The sequence below is a fragment of the Aquarana catesbeiana genome, linkage group LG06, assembly GCF_042186555.1.
Source record: "Aquarana catesbeiana isolate 2022-GZ linkage group LG06, ASM4218655v1, whole genome shotgun sequence".
Taxonomy (NCBI): Eukaryota; Metazoa; Chordata; class Amphibia; order Anura; family Ranidae; genus Aquarana; species Aquarana catesbeiana.
Genome location: NC_133329.1, coordinates 82,786,672 through 82,810,518, shown reverse-complemented (window position 1 = coordinate 82,810,518; position 23,847 = coordinate 82,786,672). Strand labels below are relative to the sequence as shown.

General features: G+C 44.4%; 1 protein-coding gene across 1 annotated transcript in view; it reads left to right on the top strand.

Annotated features, from left to right (window-relative positions):
* Positions 1-3,869: 3,869 nt before the first annotated feature.
* Positions 3,870-23,847, top strand: part of LOC141148682 (rho GDP-dissociation inhibitor 2-like) — a 129,360-nt gene continuing 109,382 nt past the window's right edge. The window contains exon 1 of the mRNA XM_073636324.1: positions 3,870-3,893. The gene's annotated coding sequence lies outside the window, so the exon portion shown is untranslated. The remainder of the gene's footprint in view (positions 3,894-23,847) is intronic.

Genomic DNA, 23,847 nt, shown 5'->3' with positions numbered 1-23,847 from the left:
GGAACCCTTGCTAAAAGGAATTCAGTGTTACAGTGGCGGCCAGTGGGGAGAATTGCCCCCTTATGGTTGTGGTGGCCAGTGGGGAGAATTGTCCCCTTACAGTGGTGATGGGAATAATGTTTTCCTTACAGTGGTGGCCAATGGGAAGAACGCCCCCTTATTTTGGTGGTCAGTAGGAAAAATGCCCCCCTCATGGTGGTCAGTGGGAAGAACAACCCCCCCCCCCCTTTATGGTGGTCAGTAAGAAGTATGCCCCCTTTACGGTGGTGGTCAATGGGAAGACCGCACCCGCCTTTACGGTGGTGGTCAATGGGAAGACCGCCCCCCCACCCTTTACGGTGGGTGGTCAATGGGAAGACCGCCCCACCCTTTACGGTGGTGGTCAATGGGAAGACTGCCCCCCCGCCCCTTTACGATGTGGTCAATGGGAAGACTGCCCCCCCCCCCGCCCCTTTACGATGTGGTCAATGGGAAGACTGCCCCCCCCCGCCCCTTTACGATGTGGTCAATGGGAAGACTGCCCCCCCCGCCCCTTTACGATGTGGTCAATGGGAAGACTGCCTCCCCCCGCCCCTTTACGGTGGTGGTCAATGGGAAGACTGCCCCCCCCCCGCCCCTTTACGGTGGTGTGTCAATGGGAAGACTGCCCCCCCCCGCCCCTTTACGGTGGTGGTCAATGGGAAGACTGCCCCCCCCCCCCCGCCCCTTTACGGTGGTGGTCAATGGGAAGACTGCCCCCCCCCCCCCGCCCCTTTACGGTGGTGGTCAATGGGAAGACTGCCCCCCCCCCCGCCCCTTTACGGTGGTGGTCAATGGGAAGACTGCCCCCCCCCCCCGCCCCTTTACGGTGGTGGTCAATGGGAAGACTGCCCCCCCCCCCCGCCCCTTTACGGTGGTGTGGTCAATGGGAAGACTGCCCCCCCCCGCCCCTTTACGGTGGTGGTCAATGGGAAGACTGCCCCCCCCCGCCCCTTTACGGTGGTGGTCAATGGGAAGACTGCCCCCCCCCGCCCCTTTACGGTGGTGGTCAATGGGAAGACTGCCCCCCCCCGCCCCTTTACGGTGGTGGTCAATGGGAAGACTGCCCCCCCCGCCCCTTTACGGTGGTGGTCAATGGGAAGACTGCCCCCCCGCCCCTTTACGGTGGTGGTCAATGGGAAGACTGCCCCCCCCCGCCCCTTTACGGTGGTGGTCAATGGGAAGACTGCCCCCCCCCCCCCCCCCCCATTGGGGTTAAGGCCACTGGCTCTGGCAAGTGGCATTGCCCCTTGAATTTTGCAGGCATGATCAGATTACGGGGGGTCAGTCAGCCACAGCTTAAGGAACCTTCGCAACCTCTGGAGGAATCCTAGTTGAGAATGGCTGAACTAGGATTTACATTTACTTTAAAAACCTAAAGACAAGGGCTCGGCACGGTTAACTTTTTAAATGACACCTTGGGTCTTCAAGGGGGATTGTGGTGGTATGAAAAAGGGATTCTGTTAGACATCTCTGTGGTTGCTACTTCCATTTCTGGAAATGGTCATCTTTTTTTTTTTTTTTTTCTTGAGTTTTTTTTCCCTCATAGTGTCTGTGTTGTATGGGGCTGTTTAAGTAGAAGACGAAAACCTGAACAATTTTTTTTTTTTTTTTTCTATTTGGCGACTTTTCTTGTACTTTGGTGTATAGGTTGAAGGTTCAGTCCCCAATGATTTATTTTATGTATTTTGATTGCAAAGCGTTTTCAGAGTGGACTAAGTGGGGCAGTGATGTTATTACGATCTTCACCTCATCCAGTCACTGAACGCAAAGTGTTCTCTGACCTCCCGTGTTCACTAAGCAGCAGGGCAGCCACTCGGCATGGGACCCGAAAGCCAGTAAGGATCACTCTAGTACTGGTGACTACTTCAGTGATTTCCAGCTTCCACAGGGATCCCACAGATATACAATATACAGAGTTGCATTGACCCAAGCTGGACCAACTATGTAAACATACCCATACCTGGAATTACGCTTTAATTCTGTGTCTTATAACACATTGTAAAACGTGCGTTAATGCGACGCACAGATGTACACATGTCCTCAGTTGCATGGTTAAAAAAGAAAGCACGCTGTAGTAACATGTAGACAAATGTGGTTTCTCTCTTCCATTGTTTAAACTTTCAAGCCTCAGCATGTCCATGGCTGGCTGGGATCTACTGTTCCACAAATATGAGGCACTGATCTCAGAACCCACTTTGTAGGTCTAATAACTGCCCCAGTATTTGATATTGGCTGTAACCGATCCAGTGTTTTTAGTCACCCCATAGAGACATGTAAAACAAATACATCATTGAACATCATTTAGGTTCACCGATGGTCAGGTAATCCAAGAACCTACCTAAGGCTATATTCACATGAGCCTCGTGCGAAACCAAGTGCAGGAGATTAGTGTCAGTGTAGCCTTACATAATTATCTGGGACGTATGTATGCCACTGCCAGCGTGAATGAGGCCTAAGTGTATGTATGCCACTGCCAGCGTGAAAAAGGCCTAAGCGTATGTATGCCGCTGCCAGCGTGACTGAGGCCTAAGCGTATGTATGCCGCTGCCAGCGTGACTGAGGCCTAAGCGTATGTATGCCGTTGCCAGCGTGACTGAGGCCTAAGCGTATGTATGCCGCTGCCAGCGTGAATGAGGCCTAAGCGTATGTATGCCACTGCCAGCGTGAATGAGGCCTAAGCTTTTGTATGCCCCTGCCAGTGTGAACGAGGCCTAGGCGTATGTATGCCACTACCAGCAGGAATGAGGCCTAGGCGTATGTATGCCACTGCCAGGGTAAATTAGGCGTATGTATGCCCCTGCCAGCGTGAATGAGGCCTAAGCGTATGTATGCCCCTGCCAGCGTGAATGAGGCCTAAGTGTATGTATGCCACTGCCAGTGTGAATGAGGCCTAAGCTTTTGTATGCCACTGCCAGTGTGAATGAGTCCTAGGCGTATGTATGCCATCGCCAGTATGAATGAGGCCTAGGCGTATGTATGCCACTACCAGCAGGAATGAGGCCTAGGCGTATATATATACCACTGCCAGCGTGAATTAGGCGTATGTATGCCACTGCCAGCGTAAATGAGGCCTAAGCGTATGCATGCCACTGCCAGCGTGAATGAGGCCTAAGCGTATGCATGCCACTGCCAGCGTGAATGAGGCCTAGGCGTATGTATGCCACTGCCAGCGTGAATGAGGCCTAGGTGTATGTATGCCACTGCCAGCTTGAATGAGGCCTAGGCGTATGTATGCCATGAATAAGGCTTAAGCGACTGTCTTTCTGCCCAGTCATGTAGGGCCTGGCAATATATATTTATTGATGAACCTCCGCTACATTGTATCAGGTGTGACCAGGTTCAGTGCTGCACAGTTGAAAAGGAAGAGCCTGCACTGGCTTATAGTTCAGTATGGTGGAGTGAACATCCTTATATGGTTGCTATGGGCAACAGGAGCCGAACATGTGACAGACCTTTGTCAGGCCCAGACAGAGTGCGGTGTCACCGCAATTTCCTGTGTGTGAGAGAACCTATAGATACAGGAAAAGGATGTCTTTGTGCGAAGTAATACCACGTGTTGCTGAGAAGTTGAAAGCCATGTACAGATTGCTTTTTACTTATTATTTTCTGTTGTCGCTGATTAATCTACATTTAATCTACATTCATTGTATACTTTTGACAGAAACGCTGGAAGCTTGCCTTTGCTGAAAATGCTCATTTCCTGGCTGTCTGTAGTGTCACTGCTTTCTGAGTTACTGACATGGAACAAGACTGCCAGGTGAATTCGGATCTTCTGGACATCATCCTTGTTCTGATCGGGGACTGAGAAAGTGTTGAAGCCTTTTTATTATTCAGCGTGGCAGCCAGGCAACTTGTATTTTTCAGAAGAAAAAGTAAACAATATGTGTACTTAAATCACATGTTTTCTTTTATGCTGTAGCAGAGAGTTGCTATGAGTGAGCCATTAGAGGGAGGATGGGCTACCTATCCCTTTTATGCTTGGGGTACCCATGTTTCCTATGAGCGATTTAAAACAAAAAAAACCCTCTGCTTTGTAATCGCTTATTATCCAGATGATGCTGACTGTTCTAGAACAGAGGAAAGGATCAACGTACCACATGTGCCAGCAGTGTGTAAAGTTTTTATAGCGTTGGATAGAATGAATGGGGGAACTTAACACATTTTCGCTCCACTTCCTGTACAGGTGACAACACCAGGAAGTCAGAAAAAAATCACCATAAGCTTTAAAAACTCAACACTGGCTCTAATAACCCCCCGCCCCAAGTGTTCATGGCCCGTTAAGCTTTCTGAATCGTGGTAAAGCATGTGACATGTGCCACTCCATCTGCATTGTAGCATGCCACAAAAAAAAAAGAGGGTCGTGTATGATTTTTTTTTTTTTTTGCTGCGTTTTGTGAGAGGTTTTTGTGTATTTGTGTTGAAATGGCTGCCTTAATGCATCACAGGTTAGCGAGCAACTTAAAATCCTGCAAAGAAGTAAATGAGCCCTAATAGGCAAAGGTAGTCTATGTGTTACAAAAAAGGGCCGAAATGGGGTGCATAGGGCAGCCCATTGCCTTAACCACTTGCCTGCTGGGCACTTTTACCCCCTTTCCTGCCCAGGCCAGCTTTCAGTGCTGTTACACTTTGACAATTGTGCTGTGCAACACTGCACCCATATGGATGTTTTTTTTTTTTTCACACAAATAGAGCTTTCCTTTTGGTAATGTTTAATCACCACTGGGTTTTTATTTTTTGCTAAATAAACTTTTTTTATGTACCAAATGTCTTTACAAACCCAGATATTACCTTGTAAAAAGAGCAGCCACCCAATTACTGTGCTGTACGTTGTATGCGCAGAGAGTAGAGAAGTGGGAGGGGCCCAGCAGGCTCCATCCACTACAGGCTGCCTGTAGAAAACTACAGGAGTGGGCGGAGACAAGACCAGTCACTCTGCACAAGAAGAGAGAGCAGCAGTGAGCGGTCTTTATTACAGGAAGCTCCTGTACAGAGGGAAAGTTTCACACTGGAGTACTGCACAGATCTGGGAGAAAGAAACAAAGTACACAGAGATTCAAGGAGGAATATACATGACACAAAGCTTTAAAGCTCTTCCTTATAATGAAAGATGTTATTGTCTGTCTTATGCTGACCATAAGATCCTGGATTCTTCTTTTTTTTTTTTTTTTTTTTACGCTCATATGACTGGTTTTTAAAGTGGAACTAGGACCAGAGTTCATTAATGGCAACTCCATGCATCTGCTAGCCACAGCAACGTGCGTTCCAGAGTGGCGGACTTTTGAAAAATAGTACAGAATTTCTTTTGCACATTTCTTGTGTGTGGGGCGTCCCGTTAAAGCGAACGGGCTGCCCTACACGCAACGGACGCTGTAGCACCTGCATGGAGCAAATGAAGCCTAAAGAGCCATTCGGGGCAAAGGGACAATGGTTTATTAAAGGGTCCCCTTGAATCTAAGATGCTCCCTTGTTGCTCCTGCCTCTAGCAACAATTGCTGATGCTTCCAGGTAAGGAGGACCCCTTGTGACAGTCACCAGATCTTGCAACAAGGCCCGTGCACTGCAATGTGACCAGGGAAGTGATGTCATTACGCCCCTTTGTGACCGACACAAGGGGATTTTGGTGTGGGCTGAGATGGAATCAGGAGCGACGGGGGGAGCTCTGGCAAGGTTAGTGGGGAAGGGGGCAAGGGTGCTGAATGGGGAAAGGTAACAGGTTCTCTTTAAAGCTCTGTAAATATGCAGCACTCCAGGAAATAAAATGCATTTGGCGAAGCTGACGGCGTGCCACGATTCCATCAAAATGACCTAAAACAGGAAGAAAGCCCTCTGAATTCCACACTCCACAAGTACTTCCCTATAATGTTATTCTGGTCTTTGAATGCCCGCCAGAAGATAAGTATGAAATCCAGTACTGGAGCTATTAACCTGTCACTCCCTTCCAGCTCCTTTCTCTACCCCGTCAAAGAGCTTCAAGAGGCTTGAATATCTGATTCTTATATAGCGGATGTCCTTGCAGTCGTGTCACTGAATGGGTTTTGGCTCCCGTAGGGAACGCCAAGTGGTGGTATAGTGCCAGGTTGGGCAAGCCAACCCTTCTCTGCCAGACCGTGAGCTGCGGAAGTACTGCACAACATTAACCACTTGAGTGCCAGCCTCTAATACCCCTTCATTAGTAGGACATTTTGTCTGTTTTCAGTGCTGTGATACTTTGACTTATTACTTCGTCATTTAACGCTGTACACGAAAGGAATTTGATATCATTTTAATGAGATGCACAACTTTCTTTTGATGGCATATAAAGCGGGTCTTCAGTTTGATTTTAAAAAAAATATAAATAAAAGTCCTTCGCTACAAATACTGGTTAAAATAAAAGGACTCTTACCTCTCCAGGGATCCAGCGCTGTCCTCAGGTGGGGATGGCTCTTTGCCGGTCTTCATGTCTCTCCGCTGCCATGTTTACTATGGGAAGCCAGCTGTGACTCCTTGCAGCTGCACAGCTGGCTTCCTGCATACGTGAGTCGCACTATGCTTTGTGAATGGACCCGCGGCCTTCTGGGATGTGTTCCAGGAGGTTGCAGGCGGGAGGGAGGGGAGGAGGTATTGGGATTGGGCTTCGCCTAGGGCCCTAGGCGATTCCAGTGGGAGTGAGTATCTGCCAGAAATAGGTACCCGCTCCGCCAAAAAAAGGGCCAAAAGATGGGGAGGGGGTCATAAAGCTTCCCTTTTTAGGTAAAGTTTCACTTTAATAACCACTTTTTTTTTTTTTTTTTTTTTACTTTTTATTTACTTATTTTTTTTGCATTAGCCAAAAATATGGGTTTGCTTTTAAAAACCGTATCTAGCCTGTTATGTACAGTATACCGTGGAGCAGGAATTTAGTCTCCTGTTCCCAGAACAAAATCGTGTTGGACTGAGTGCATTCAAAGGAAGCATTATTTTATTTAATCAGTTAATATAATGGCTTCCTGTGATTGGCTGAGATGGAGTTTAAGATGAAATGTGTCAACTTCTACACTTCAGCCAATCAGAGGAAGCCTTGTACTCATAAAAATACAAAGCTCCCTATGAATGGCTGAGCAGCGCTCAGTCTGACTCCAATTTTGTTCTGAGAGCTGGTGCCACATACAGCTATGAGTAAGACTGCTTTGCCGAAACGTGTTGGTGTATGTAGTTAATAAAGAATTGCACTCATGGATGACACAGAGTAGCTGGCTATTCTATTGTTGGATCCTTACTGGAGTGTGGAGGCACCTGAGCCAGAGCACTGGTTCCCAGCCCTGAAGAGGTTTATGTGGTGGAACATGGCTGCTGTTTTTCCTTGCGACATACAGTTTATCCAGCACTCCAAGCAGGCACCTATTAGTGAAAGAAACCATTTGTTTGGACCAGCTTTGACCAAGAATGCTGATGTTCAAACATCCGTACCGTGTGCAAAGTACCCTTAGGCTCGACATGTATGGTATCAATTTAATTGTTTAAATTGTAAGCAATCTCATCAATTGTTTTGCTGAAAATATAGGTTTGATCACCAGTTTTGCAAATATCATGCCGCATAACAAAATGCATCTACCATTGTTTTATTCTACAAGCCCTCTGATTTCGGAAGACGTATATCATTTTTTTTTTTTCTGAGGGGAGGGGTGGGTGGTGTATGTAAAAAAAATTTTGAATGTATGCAAAAATATTGAAGATTAAAAAAAATCTTCCCATTGGGAAAATTTCCCTTGGTCTCCTGTCCCGATAGAAGCAACGGGAAGCAAAAGGAACGCTCTCTAAAGGGAGTAGTATATGTTAATCCTCTCTTAGATGTCTCCAGAATAGGTGTCCCCATCGGAAGAAGTGAGGCAGGGCAGGGGGGGGGGGCAGGGCAGAAATGACTACATATTACCTTTTTTATTCTTTACTTCCACACTTTTTTTTTTTCCTTTTTTGTGTGACCAATCCCCCAAAGCCCCTTCACTCCGTCAGCAGCTCTGAGGCCATCACATTCAATGCATGGTTACCAGTCCTACATTGTACAGAAGGACTGCAAAGACCCACCCACATCCCAGAGCACCAGCTGTAGGGGGAATGAGGAGCAATCAGGTCTCAGCCCAACCGTTATTTTGCCAGTACGAGGGAAGTATGGTTAGCTTTAAAGGCAGCCCCTAAAGGAAAAGTTACATTTTGGAGGAAACCCACCATTGTTGACCTTCAAAAAACACAGGACGTTAAAGGGGTTGTAAAGGTTTGTGGGTTGTAAACACCTGGCAGTGATCAACCAACCCCCGTTTTACTTACCCGAGCCCTAGAACTTGACCCACGGGGATACGCTGTCTCTCTGCCCAGGGTTCTCGGCTCTTGATTGATAGCAGCGCAGCCATTGGCTCCTGCTGCTGTCAATCAAACCCAATGACGCGAGCCTTGGGGGGGGCTGGACCGAGTCCTGCATTTGGCTTCTATAGACGTCGAATGCTGGACTCGGGAGCGCGCCGGCGAGGCAACCCCCCAGGAGAGGGTTATCTGATGTGGGGAGGAGCCATAAGCGCTACCGAGGGACCCCAGAAGACGAGGTTCAGGGCCACTCTGTGCAAAACGAGCTGCACAGTGGAAGTATGATATGTATGTTTTTAACAAACCCTTACAATCACTTTAATACAACCATCAGCAAAGATGACCGGGAATAACCCAGTGTCTGTTTAATATGGAAAATAGCTTTATTTGGCTCTAAGTTAGTTTACAATTAGGAATCTCGGAGCGCTAATAGGAAAACACAGTGCTGTAGTGGCGTTGGAAATCAGGCACTAGTATACGTTATCTCTGCGTGTGGTCTTCTCTTTTGGGCACCAGTCACAGCTACGCTTATGTCTTTGTTTTATGTAACTGTCCAAAAGTTCAATTCACAAAACTAACACACCAGGCGCTCCCTTAAACAGACCACAGATGACATTACAACAAAGTCTTTATTCGAAAACAGGTCTATTTGGGACGTTGGCTGGGGGGGCTTTTTTTTTCTTCTTCTTCTTTCTATGACTGCGACTGTTACCTCACCAGTTGGCGTGGGAAGCAGATTTAGGAATAGAGATTGATGGGCAGGACTGGTCCGGATGGTCTATCATGGGGCACAAGGGGATCCCCAATACCACACATGCAGAAGCTAATTGCAAAGTTTTGCCTCATTGGTATATGGTGCCATTGAGACTTGCCAAGATCTTTCCTGATGCCTCCCCTCAATGTTTCAGAGGTTGCGGACTGGAGGACACCATGTTCCAAGTTTCGGTGGACCTGTCTGAAATTCCATTGTTTTTGGACCAGGGTATATACCCCGATCCACTCTGTGACCTCTGTTAATTTTGTTAAAAAGGCTAAAACGGCACTTTTTAACAATTTGGCAGATGATGTTCCTACATATGCCTGATCCCTCCCTTTTTTTTTTTTTTTTTTTTTAAACATTCTGCTAGCTGCAAAGATGTCTTCTTCTCATGAAAGCTTGGAAACCTCCAGTGATGGAGATAGCCGCAACTAAGAGCAAACTTTCTTGGATAATGCTCCGGGAAAAACTGGCTAGTATTCCCCACAATAAACACACAAGATTTAAAAAAAAAAAATTGGAACTCCCAGATTCGATATCTCCCCTGCATGATTTGGGAGCTATGATGGGAAGTTGGGCTTAGAGCCAAGCAGAGCTAGCCCCTTCTTTTCCCTTTTTTCTTTTTTTTTTTTTCTTTCAAATTCAATAAAGATTAGTAAAACAAACACACCAGGCTCCTTATTACTGAGTTATTTTTATTTTAAACCAATTAGTCTGAGATTAGAAAATTAGAATTGCATGGTTAAAATAAAGATTCTTATCCTTAAGTTAAAACTCTGTGAATTGAGTTTTTTTTATTTTTTTTTAAGGAACTTTGTCATGCAGAAAACCCCTTGTAGGCCTGGGTTCTTGTTAAAGACTCGGGCTCTCGTTGAAGTGGTGGTCCAACTACAATTTTATGTCTTTTAAATATCAGAAGCCATTAACGTTTTTGCGCCTTTCCATGCGTCTTAAACGGGGCGAACAACTTTTTATGGTATACAAGAGGATTAAATCCTCTTCTTAATCGCTCTTGCTGACCACAAAATGCATTTGTACATTGACAGGGGAAGGTGGGCCTCAACACCCAAATACTGCACATATGCATCCATGATTGCTGAGAGTGTGCTCTTTGTGTGCTCCCAGCGCAGTGCCTGAGCTGTCACCGACCGCTCCCCATCTCTGTTTATGATTGGGTGCTGGCAGGATGGCCTTCCCATCATGTGACAGCCAGTCAGTGATCACTGGTGATCAGGAAATTCCTCCCACCTCTACCAGAGTTATGACCCAGTTAAAGAACCATTACAAGGGAAGGTAAATATATTAAGTTTAGTAAACCTTTCCTTGTAGCTAAGCTCCTCCATGCTCCTTAATTTAGTTGTCCTGCATTTCCAGTGCTTCTAGGTATTAAGTAGTATGTGACAGTGGCCAGGTCTTGCAGCAAAGCCCATACACTGCAGTATGACCAGGGGATTAATGTCATTACTCCCCTTAGTGTCCAACACAAGGGATTTTGGTGCTGGCTGCGACAGCCGGAACAATTGGGGAAATCTGGCAAGGTAAGTGGGGAAGGGGGCAAAGACGCTGTCACTTACCACAATTATGTCAGGTTCTTTTTAAAGCACTGTAAACATTCAGCACTCCATAAAATAAAATACATTTGGTAAAGCTGACAGTGTGCCACGATTCGATCAAAGTACATCATCAAGCAAAATGGCATAAACAGGAGGAAAACCATCTAGGAGATAAGTATGAAGTCCAGGACAGGAGCTATTAATGTGTCACTCCTGTCCAGTCTTGAAGCTTCAAGTGGTTGGTAATTCAGATGGTTAATCTGGAAATCTCCTGAGGAAGTTCAATCTAATTGGTGGGTGTTTTGAAAAGATGTAGATGGGCTTTGCTCTTCTCCACCAAACGCTCATGAGCATAGAAGATTTTCCTGGTTGGCCTTAGCACCATAGTGCCCTAAGAACCTTCTATTTTTCATTGGAGTTTGGTTTATACCTAATATTTGTGAGACATAATAATGGATACACGGTCTATTCCTGTGGGATCAAAAGGAGGAACCTCAACTTAGAAATATGCTACCATGGATATCAACCAGGAATGAAAATGATGCCAGGTAGCAAGAAAGAACTTTGTAAAAACTTCTGAGATAGTGGAAGGTGGTTCCAGTAACCTATAGAGTGAGAAGGTGGATGGTTGTTGTAGCTCCCTGAGATGTCACTTTTCTTTCCATTGAAGTGGTGGAGATGTTCTTTTTCAATACACCCCAAACGTGGGTCCAAAAGTTCTCCTACACAGGCTTTGCAAGTATGGTTGCCAACCACCAGGCAAATACATATGACCACTGACCGGTTTAGTAAATAACCTTGATTATCTTGTTACAATGGCATCTTAAAGTTGGTAGGATATATTAGGCAGCAAGTAAACCTGTTTTTCCTGAAATTGATATGCTGAAAACAGAAAAAAAACAGGTATCACCGTTTGGTTTAAGGCTAAGCAGACCCATATACAACAATCAGGATGCCCATGTTGACCCGTGTCCACAGCTCAAAGCGCCTACAATGGGCATGGAGGAATGGAAGAAAGTTGTATGATCTGATGAATATCATTTTCTTTTACATCATGGTGGTCGGGTGCTTGTGCATCTTTTACCTGGGGAAGAGATGGCACCAGGATGCATTATGGAAAGAAGCCAAGCCGGCTGAGGCAATGTGACGCTTTGGGCATTGTTCTGCTGGGAAACCTTCTTGATTCTGCCATTTATGTGGATGTTACTTGACACGTAATACCTACCTAAACGTTGTTGCTGACCAGTTCATGAAAGCAGCATTCCCTTAGCAGTATGTGCCCTGCCACAATGCAAAAATGTTTCAATAATGGTTTAAGGAACACAAGTTGGAGGTATTGACTTGGCCTCCAGATCTCAATCCAATTGAGCATCTGTGGGGTGCGCTGGCAAATCAAGTCCGATCCATGGAGGCCCCATCTTGCATCTTACAGGACTTAAAGGATCTGCTACTGAACTGCATGATGACAGATACCACAGCATACCTTCAGAGATCTAATGGAGTCCATGGCTTGATGGGTGAGGAGTGTTTTTGGCAGCAGTATGGGCTGCTTTGGTGGCAAAGGGGATACCTACTCAGTATTGAATGAGTGATCATAAAGTTATAGCTGATCAATTTATATTCAGGCACTATCTTACTAAATAGAAGTAAATTCCTTTTTCTAATTTGCACATTACAAGCTCTACAAGAAGTATTTTGTTGCTTTTAATGCTTGTTTACGATGAGCTTATCACTTCCATCTCTGTTAATCAAAGGCATATGGGCTGCCAATGTTGGGCAACGGCCATACTCCCATCAGTACGCACGTATGTTTAGGCTTTTTCCAGTTGTGTCCTACAGTATTTCACATCTGCTTTTTATTAACGTAACAAACTGTGCCATAGTGTATAACATGAAAAAATAGGCTCAAATACAATTCTGTTTCCCTTTATGTTTAGTCAAAACAAGTATTTTGCTATTACAGCAGAAGCTTGTCAGACTGGTCTGGGGAACAGGGCAGGTCAAAAAAAGAAACGTTCCTTTAAGAAACGTGGTTGCAGTCAACCTTAGTTGCTCAACAGTCTGCTAAAAGTGAGAGAGAGAGAGGGGAAGTTGTTATCGTGGTTTAGTATGCTGAAGATGGGGCATGGGTTGAAGTGGTGTTCTTTGGTTTTGAAAGAGGTGTATACATTGGCAGGGATGGAGTGTGTTGAGAAAAGGGAGGGCCAGTATGGGTGTGCTGTCTTAAGGAAAGGCTGGAGTTTCATCTTTTTGTCTTGTGGAATATCAAGAAGGAAAAAAAAAAGCTAATGCAATCAAAGGTGCGGCAAAGTGAAAGAAGTAAGGAGTGAATTCCAGCAAGAGAAAAGGCAGGACAATCAAAATTTTGAAATTTTGCAATATAAACACCAGATGACCATGGGTTGTGGATAGGGATGAGAGAACCTGACAAGTTTAGTTAGGCCTGTTATGCAGCCTATGTGGCCAGGGAGCGGAGTGAAATGACTGTGCTGACCTACCCCCCATTGTTCCCTTCCTGTAGAAGACCTGGCCACATGCCTTTCCTCATTGGAGGAGTATTTATTTCAGGTATTTATATAGCACTGTCAATTTACTCGCTTTACTTGTATAATGTACTTTCACGTCAGTCCCTGCCCTCAAGGAGCCTACAATCTAAGGTCCCTAACTCACATTCATAAATACAGTACACCCTTCATATTTTTGTAAATATATTATCTTTTCATGCAACACCACGAAGAAATGACACTTCACATGGTAGCAAAGTGTGTGTACAGCTTGTATAACAGTGTAAATTTGTTGTCCCCTCTATATAACTCAACACACAGCCATTATGTCTAAACCGCTGGCAACAAGAGTGAGTACACCCCTACGTGAAAATGTCCAAATTGGGCCCAAAGTGTCAATATTTTGTGTGGCCACCATTATTTTCCAGCACTACCTTAACCCCCTTGGGCATGGAGTTCACCAGAGCTTCACAGGTTGCCACTGGAGTCCTCTTCCACTCCTCTATGATGACATTACCGAGCTGGTGGATGTTAGAGACCTTGTGCTCCTCCACCTTCCGTTTTGAGGATTCCCCACAGATGCTCAATAAGGTTTAGCTCTGGAGACATGCTTTACCCTCAGCTTCTTTAGTAAGGCAGCGGTCATCTTGGAAGTGTCTTTGGGGTCGTTGTCATGTTGGAATACTGCCCTGCGGCCCAGTCTCTGAAGGGAGGGGATCATGCTCTGCTTCAGTATGTCACAGTACATGTTGGCATTCATGGTTCCCTCAATGAACTGTAGCTCCCCAGTGCCGGCAGCACCCAGGCAGCACCAGACCATGACACTCCCACCACCATGCTTGACTGTAGACAAGACACACTTGTCTTTGTACTCCTCATCTGGTTGCCGCCACACACGCTTGACACCATCTGAACCAAATAAGATTATCTTGGTCTCATCAGACGACAGGACATGGTTCCAGTAATCCATGTCCTTAGTCTGCTTGTCTTCAGTATACTGTTTTGTGGGCTTTCTTGTGCATCATCTTTAGAAGAGGCTTCCTTCTGGGATGACAGCCATGCAGACCAATTTGATGCAGTGTGTGGCGTATGGTCTGAGCACTGACAGACTGACCCCCCCCACCTCTTTAACCTCTGCAGCAGTGCTGGCAGCACTCCCTACATCTATTTCCCAAAGACAACCTCTGAATATGATGCTGAGCACGTGCACTCAACTTCTTTGACCATGGTGAGGCCTGTTCTGAGTGGAACCTGTCCTGTTAAACCTCTGTATGGTTTTGGCCACCATGCTGCAGCTCAGTTTCAGGGTGTTTGTAATCTTCTTATAGCCTAGGCCATCTTTATGTAGCGCAACAATTCTTTTTTTAGATTCTCAGTTCTTTGCCATGGGGTGCCATGTTGAACTTCCAGTGACCAGTATGAGAGAGCGATAACCCCAAATTTAACACAACTTCTCCCCATTTACACCTGAGACCTTGTAACACTAACGAGTCACATGACACCGGAGAGGGAAAATGGCTAATTGGACCCAATTTGGACATTTTCACTTAGGGGTGTACTCACTTTTGTTTCCAGCAGTTTAGACATTAATGGCTGTGTGATGAGTTATTTTGAGGGGACAGTAAATTTACAGTTATACAAGCTGTACACTCACTACTTTACGTTGTAACAAAGTGTCATTTCTTTAGTGTTGTCACATGAAAAGATATAATAAAATATTTACAAAAATGTGAGGGGTGTACTTACTTTTGTGAGATACTGTTACACATACTAGGGCAATTTAAACAGGAGCCAATTAGCCTACCATCATGTCTTTGGAGTGTGGGAGGAAACTGTAGTACCCGGGGGAAACTCACGCAGGCACATGGAGAACATGCAAATTCCAGGCAGGTAGTACCGTGGTTGGGATTTGAACTGATGATCCTAGTGCTGCTAGGCGGAAATGCTAACCACTTAGCCAGTGTGCTGCCGTACTTTGCAATGTAGGGGTGGCAAGGCACCTTGTCCCAATATTGAGGGACAAAGGACTCGCCCCACATCTAATGCCTCAGTAAGGATGTGGGGGTATTGGAGGAACTTATAATGGAATCTGGAAGCCCCCTTTATAATAAGGCTGGCTGCAGATATCCACTCTCTCTCTCAGGAAAATTTAAGGGTGTTGTTAAAGTGGTTGTCAACCCTGTACAACTACTTTTCCCTACCTGTATAATATAAGCCTGTATAAAAAGGCTTACTTGTAGGTACTGAAAATATCTCTTAAACCTGTACGGTTTAAGAGCCATTCGCCAACGTCATTAGCGCATGTGCACTGAAGAAAGGGCACTATTGTGCTTGTTTCTATAGTGCCCGTGCCCTGACTGTTGGCTCCTGCGTGGGAGTGACGTCACGTGACTCCGGCCCGTAACAGAGCCCGAGTCCACGAAGAAGAAAGAGGGGTTGAAGATGGATGCGGGGACATTGCGTGCTTCTTCTGCAGGTAAGTGGCACATAATGGGCTAGTATGCGATGCATACTAGCCCATTATGCTTTTACATTGCCGGGAACAAAAAGGAAGTAAAACCCAAAAAGATTTTCCTGATTCTTTATTTTTTTTTAAGAAAGACTCCCCAATGGAAAATACAGTTGTTTACAGTCTCTGGTGCCTGACAACGGTTCTGTTCCTTCCCCACTCTGAAAAAGAAGTTTTTTGGCTTGTGAACAATGCTGCAGATCTTTGCTCAGAATATCTAGTAGTAGGTGTGTAAAGTGACAGCAGGGGGGAGGATATATTCTTGACAGTTCCATGAAGAATTTTTGACATGTCTGTATCTGCAGAGGAGCAAAGGCCTAAAGCAATTTGTGTCTTTAGAAGTCAAACTAACATTCTTTACATGGGCCTTCTCTCCAAAACCTGTTCTTCTGGTTTTAAGGCCATGCCTGGAACTATGGCGCATTGTTCCCGTAGGCGACTCACTTTTGACCCACTTGTATGATAGTACATAGGATTAATTTTGGTTGTTTAATATATTGCTTGGTAGCAGAATATAATAAAGTGTAGACAAATATAAAATGATCTACTAAACGTTTCCCAAAGGAGCTTTGCTTCTATTGATCCAAATTCTGTCGATTTTTACTGGAAACGCCTTGGACATTTGTTTGCCTAGATGTACTAGAGTCACAGATTGGCCATGGTAGCCCCAGACTTAAAGTAGCGAAGAATAAACGCTCCTGCTGGGTTTTTAGTGTTTCCTGGAAGAAGACCATGTGTTCTTTGTTCCCTCTAACAGAGTCTCAAGTTGTATGATAGGAAAGTCTCAGCAGGCGATGTGCTCCAGGTCCATAGTGAAGGCACCTGGAGTCACCTACTTGCACGTTCCCTTTATCTTCAGTGTGCCAGGATATCCCCACAGCTTACATGTACAATATTAGGCTCACCACCTTCCAACCCCTAAGCCTTCCAGTTGGCCTTCCAAATAAAATGGGCGGCAATGATGCCTAAGAAGAAGAGACAAGAGGAGGGAGGCCAAATATGAACCATTGCGGTAATATTTCCATGTAGGAGTGCCCAGGTTCTTCTTTAACTCCTTGGTCTTCCACTTGGCCTGTCAAAATACAATGGGTGGCATCACTGCCTAAGAAGGTGATGCAAGAGATTGGGAGAGAGGGGCCAATAATTGACCCAAGTTGTAGCAATAGTTGCAGATTGGAGTGCCCAGGGGTTAGATATAGCTCTAAGTCCCACAAGATTAGTCAGGCAAGATAAGGTAAGCCCACTGGTTCACTTTCTGCCCTGAAGAGAAAAGTCGAGACCTAGAACAATATCGTTGATGCAACAAAGCTAAAGAAAAGCTGGTAAATAGAGGTGTGTAGGTTACGAAGGATGTTACTTAGAAATGACAGGTCCACTTTTGTTTCTAGTAAACAGAACAAACTGTGGGAGACAGTTCCTCCTTTTAAAATGCTACCTGTTGACTTGCTGAAAGGAATTTGGCCAACAGAACACTCCCACCAGCAGCATTGTGGAACAAGGAAGAGAATATGTGAAATATCTGCCGGGTCTGTTTGAAAGGGAGCGTGAGGAGGTGACTCCACAGTAACCCTTCAATGCCCTGGTGAGGTGACCTGGCGGTGAGACACAGGCAGAGTGTGGCACTTTGTAATCCTGATGTCTCCCAAGTTTTTAAGGGCCAATGAAAATATTGAGCTGGGCCGTTCAGGATGAGCATGCTGTGAGCATAGCCACTGTGCAACCACAATGCTCATGGTAGCCGACAGACCATAGGATCTTGGCTGCCTAGTCCTTGGGTCACATGAGTGCCTCTAAAAACTACCTTTTTACGGGTCAGCTCCAGTCAAGACTTTTTATTTTGTTTTAGATACAGGGATGAGTAGCGCGTCCATTTCTTGTCCTGGTGTCACAGGGTCAGAAAGTGACAGAAATCGCCCCAAAGGGGTCACAGGTAGAAATGAAGACCTGACCAGTTCTTGTGGTCACTGACTCTAGCCTGTTTCCTGCTGCGCTACAGTATTGCTAAGTGCAGCTGCCCTTCCCAGTGGTTGGTCAATAGTGGGGACGCCCTTCCCAGTGGTTGGTCAATAGTGGGGACGCAGCGAAGAGGCTTCAAATCTGCAAGTATAAGATGAAGAGAACTGTTGGTAAGTTAGAATGTCCCAGTGTTCAGGGTTCCTGGAGGCCCTCTGTAAGAAACCCGACGTGCAGGCACCAGTGTCGTCTTTAGATGTGATTTCTGATTTTAAAGCCTTAATCTTGTGATTGACACAACTCCCCCAACACCCCTTTTACACCCCTGGGGTATGAAAAAGCAACATTGCAATCTTCAGGTCCAGCTGCTGACCACAATTTCAATTACTCCATCTACAATCAAAGCACCCATGTACCCCCCCCCCCCCCCCTTCCCCAGGAGGTCGCACAAGAAATACTTTGTTTTGGACACTAGATGGTGCTAAGTATCAAATGTGGTATTTCCCTTTTTTTTAAAATCGATAAAAAAACAAATGCCACATTTGGCCGCTAGATGGTGCTAAGCATCAGAAGAAAATTCCTAGGATAATTGGTGCCATCTAGTAGACAAATTTTGGCATTTTTCTTTTTAATAAAAAAAGACCACTAGATGGTGCTAAGTATCATAAGCAAATTTCTAGTATACTTTGTGCAATTTAGTATCCAAATGTGCTATTTCCATTTTTTAAATCTATGAAAAACAAATACCACATTTGGCCACTAGATGGTGCTAAGTATCATGGGAAATATCCTGGGATACTTAGCACATTTGGCTACTAGATGGCACTATTTTACTTTTTTTAAGTCCATGAAAAACGAATGCCACCTTACTCCACTAGATGGTGTTAAGTATCATAAGAAAATTCCTAGGATACGTAGTGCCTACTAGACCAGAGTTCTCTAAACTTTCTAAACAAAGGGCCAGTTTATTGTCCTTCAGACCCTAGAGGGGCCGGACTAGGGCCAGTGGGAGTAGAAATTTTCCTGGCATTAGTGTGAGTAAACATTGCCACATTTGATATTAGGGAGAAGAATAGTGCCCCATCATTGGTATCATTGGAAGGAATAGTGCCCCATTATTGGTGTCAGTGGGAGATATTGTGCCCCATTGTTGGTGTCAGTTGGCAGAATAGTGTCTCGTATCAGTGGGAGGAGTAGTGTCCCAAGGGCCGGATAAAGGCAGGCAAAGGGTCACATTTGGCCCCAGGGCCGTAGTTTGGAGACCACTGTACGAGACGATGTGGTATTTCCCTTTTTTTATATTGATATAAAACAAATGCCACACTTGACCACTAGATAGTGCTAAGTATCTTAGGAAAGTCGTATACTTGGCGCCATCTAGTGAACAAATGTGGAATTTTCCATTTTAAATTAAAAAAAAAAACATTTGACCAACACGGGAATTAGCCTAATAACATTAAATTTTTTTTGTGTGCGATTCAAACAGAACGAACATACACGCACTTTCACTGGGCAGACTGCCATGCAAATATTTTATAAACTCACCCGTAAGTGTCAGTTTTGGTATTAGGTACACTTAAAGCTAATCACTCAGCAGGGCTACTTTTATAATGGTGTTTATTCTTCCATTCGTCTGTTCTCTGTGCGACCATTTGGTGATGTTACGTTTTGTCTTTTTTTGGGGGGGGGGGGGAATTACGGACATGATCGGAGTCTGGGCATTCCAGAGGCAACTGTTATGGCAAGGAGCAAAATCTGCAGCACGCATTTTGGGCAGAGGCGTTGGTATAAAGGAGATAACTTCTAGTTGATTTCACTGCTCCGTCTTAAGTATCGTGTTGTACAGAGGAGGGCAGTCCAGCTATAAAGGTGTCCATGATAAAATCTTAGGTGTGGCAGTTCTTTCTTGGCTAGCCTAGTTATTTCATATAGGATCCTGATGACTGTGCAAAAATTTTATGTGCAAGGAGATCCTGCCTACTTGGCCCGCCCCTGCCCTGGTACCTGTGTACCCTTTATGGACCACAGCAAGTTTTACAGTTTCCCTATGGGCCAATTTTATGGTAGCAATTAATTTCTTAAAGTGGAACTTGATTCTTTCAATCAACGTCAACCATTCTTAACCACTTGAAGATCAAGCCTATTTCTGACATTTGTTGCTTACAAGTTAAAATCGGTATTTTTTGCTAGAAAATTACTCGGAACCCCAAAACATATTATATATATATATATATATATATATATATATATATATATATATATATATATATATATATATATATATATATATATATATATATATATATATATATATATATATATATATATATATATATAAATAATTTTTTTTACTTTTTTTTTTTTTTTTTTAAAGCATAGACCCTAGAGAATAAAATGGCAGTCGTTGCAATATTTTATGTCGCAATTTTGTTTTGGAAAAAATACACTTCAATGAATTGGGGAAAAAACCCCCGAAACAGTAAAGTTAGCCCAATTTGTTTGTATAATGTGAAAGATGATGTTATGCCTAACGTGTCACGCTTTTGAAATTGCGCACACTTATGGAATGGCGACAAACTACGGTACTTAAAAAATCTCCATAGACGACACTTTAAAAATTAGTTTAGAGTTACAGAAGAGGTCTGGTGCTAGAATTATTGCTCTCGCTCTAACAATGGCGGCAATACCTCACACGTGTGATTTGAACACTGTTTACATTTGCGGGCGCGACATACGTATGCATTTACTTTGGCACGCAAGCTCGGAGGCATGGGGCGCTTTGATTTTTATTTTTTTATAACTTTTAGTGCTGTCACAAGGAATGTAAACATCCCTTGTGACAGCAATAGTTGCCTGTCAGGTATTTTTTTGAAGGGATCTGGGGTCTAGGAGTCCCTAAATCCCTCTTTTGCACTTAAAAGCTTTCAAAACGCCAAATCAAATCTGATGCCTTTTAAGGCTTCAGTAGACTAAAAGTGACGTTTTGACATCGCTTCCGAGTTTTTAGATCCGGGACCAGATCGAAGCTGATTCCGGCTTTGTTCTGGTCTCCGACCAGCCACCACGCTCAGGCCTCCAGGAGGGACAGGGGAGCCCGGGCAGAGCGACATGTCCCCACCCGCTGCTTGTAATAACCATCAAGTGTTTGCTTATCCGCATCTAACGTTTTCACAAGAAAGTCAGCTCTGAAAAACGGTACTTGATAAACCCCCCCCCCCCCCGTACAACCACTTGAAGCAAAGTGACGTACAGGTATGTGATTTTTGCGGCAAGTGGGTAATCCTTTAAGGTGTGTGCGGTGTGTTTTTACATTTCTTCAGCTACTTTCTGGTTTCTGGCCTAGGCAAATGATGTCATGCATTTCAGGAGGAGAGGGGAGGTTTTGCATGGCAGTCAAAGGGATGTGGTTTTGCGTGGCAGTCAACGGGATGCGGTTTTGCGTGGAAGTGAATAGCGGGCAGCATGCCATTATCTGTTTTTTTTTTTTTTTTCTATTGGAAAAATGCAGATAACCCTATTTTCGGCCGATAATTTTTGGCAGCCGACATATCGGTGCATCCCTAAAATCAATACAGGATGTCAATAGTCAAACGCATGTTCTATGAGATAAATACAGGCGCCCACAATAATGTGATCACAGTAACACAATTTAATAGAAATAGAATTGCATGTTAAAATCAAAAGAAGTGCTTATCTATATGGGGAAAAAAACAGGCTAAGTTGGCAGTACCAGCGTGCGTGATGACATCAGCGTGTCCTGCCACTGACCTCATGATGGGAGTGTTTTTAATCTTTCTATTAAATTGTGTTGTTGGATTCACACTAGTGTGGGCATTTTTATTTTTTTATAGCACACGTTTGAGTTTGCACATTCTGTATTGATTTTTTTATTTTTATGTTTTTACTATTTTTTTTTTTTTTGTTTGGAGCATGTATTTTATTTATTCACAATTCTATTATTAATATTAACCAATTATTATTTATTAAGTTATTATTGATTATCAATTTTCTGTGTGTGTATGACGTTTGGTTTTGCACAGGCTATTCTGAGAATTGTACCCTCTAGCATCATGAAAATTGGCGCTGTCCTCATCACTATCTCTGTGTGACAGGTTCACTTTAAAAGACGTTGGATAAGGTTGTCTATCTTTTCAGCGATTTGAAGAGAATATTTAGTATAAAATTAATTGCCGGTCCCACGCTGCACGGCTGACACATTGCCACTCAGGGTATAAAAATAACAAATGAGTCAGGTCCTTCGTCTCCGTCCATGAATGACGGCACACATGTAATGCACATTGGAAGAGACTCCTATGTCTTCATGCATCAGTGAGAATGACATAACTCCTGAATTTCTATTTGGCCACCTACCTTACCCACTTGCCTACTGGACCGTTTTACCCCCTTCCTGCCCAGGCCAATTTTCAGAGCTGTCACACTTTGAATGACAATTGCACGGTCATGCAACACTGTACCCAAACGAAAATGTTATAATTTTTTTCACACAGAGCTTTTGGTGGCATTTATTCACCACTGGTTTATTTTTTGCTGAACAAACGAAAAAAGATTTTGAAGGAAAAAAAAAATTCATAGTTATAAAATTTTGCATACGGGTAATTTTTTTCTTCTTCACTGCTGAAACGGCACTGATGGTCACCGATGAGCGGCACTGGTGGGCACCGATAAGGAAGCACTGATGAGGCTGCAGTGATGGGCATGGGTAGGCGGTACTGATAGATGACACTGATTGGCAGCACTGTTGGGACTGCACTGATCAGTGCCCCGATGATCAGTGCCGGTGTCCCTTTTAACACAAGCCTGTTATCGGCTCTCTCTTTCTCTCCTCACGCTGTCGGCCATGCCCACTAACATATTACATGTAGATTGATAGAGGCTTCACTTCCCTCTTTTTTTCTAAGAAACAGGCTGGAGGGGCGTGACACAGACTGTGACTGGCAGAAATCCACCCACACCATGTTATTTCCACAAAATAATAAAGATTTGATTTCAAGTATATATTATGACAATTTAAAACAATTTATTGATATTAATTACATATTTTTACTCTGTATTTCAAAGGCTTTTTTTTTTGAACATGTGACCAGCAGCAGAGGACTAGAGGCTCCTGCTTATGTTTCCCTGCAGGCTGGGAGAGAGCTGGGTCATGTGACAGCTGTATATCAATTAGGAAAGAAGGGATACTTCCCCTTCAGACCTGCTTATTAATGGTGTACCTGCTGGGTGAGCTTAACCACATAAGACTGTACCTGTGTACGTGTACACAACTATGTGACAAGACAAGCCTGTCTTGTCTTCTGTTTGTTTTTGCCACTTTTATTTTACTGGAGATATATATTGTATGTATGTGTGTGTGTGTGTATGTATATGTATATGTGTATATATATATATATATTGTATGTATGCATATATATATTACAGTACCATCATACAGAAGTAGAAGGGACAATATAAATTAAACGAGACGTACAGCCAAAGCTCGTTTTGGTTTTACTTCTCCTCCTGTGACCTGTTTTCAGCTGACAATGGAACTGAAGCCTGCTGTCGGCTGACATCACACAGCCAGTCCAGGCTCAGGCAAGATGGGGACAATGGAGTCGGGATCCACCCATGTGCCTGAACCGGCCGCTTCTGCGCCCTCCACAGCCCAGCACTCCAGTGAGCACTGGTGGGGACAGAGCAGAGAGCCTGACAGTCGCCAGCTCTCTGCTCACGGAGCTCTGAGAACTGAGCCAGCGGTGGACAGATGCAGCAATTCCTCTAGGTCAGTGGTTCTCAACCTCCCTAGTGTCGTGACCCCTTGATAGGAGGTCCCCACAACGTGGGAAATTTTAACAGTAAAATTATTTTTGTAGCGTGGGTTGTCAGCACCCAAGGCAAGACAAGAAATTTGCGCCCCTAAACCACGAACATTTAGCGCTCCCTGAGTCCCTTCCACTCGTACAGTGTTGAAACCCCTTATGGTACATTTTAGGATGGACCACTCTTTTATCTCTCTCTATCCCAATTTCTTGTTTTTTTTTTTTTTTTTTTCCCCATCCCTCTCTAGCCGTCTTTCTTGTTCTTTCTCTTATTCTTTATCTCCCTATTTCTTTGTTCCTCCCCCTCCTTTCCTCTCCCTTCCATGTATTCTCTATTTTTATTCCTTCTCTTACTCCTTGGTGGGGGGAATGGCATGAGTGGCAGTGCTGGCGGGGAGTTGGGATGAGTGGCAGTGCT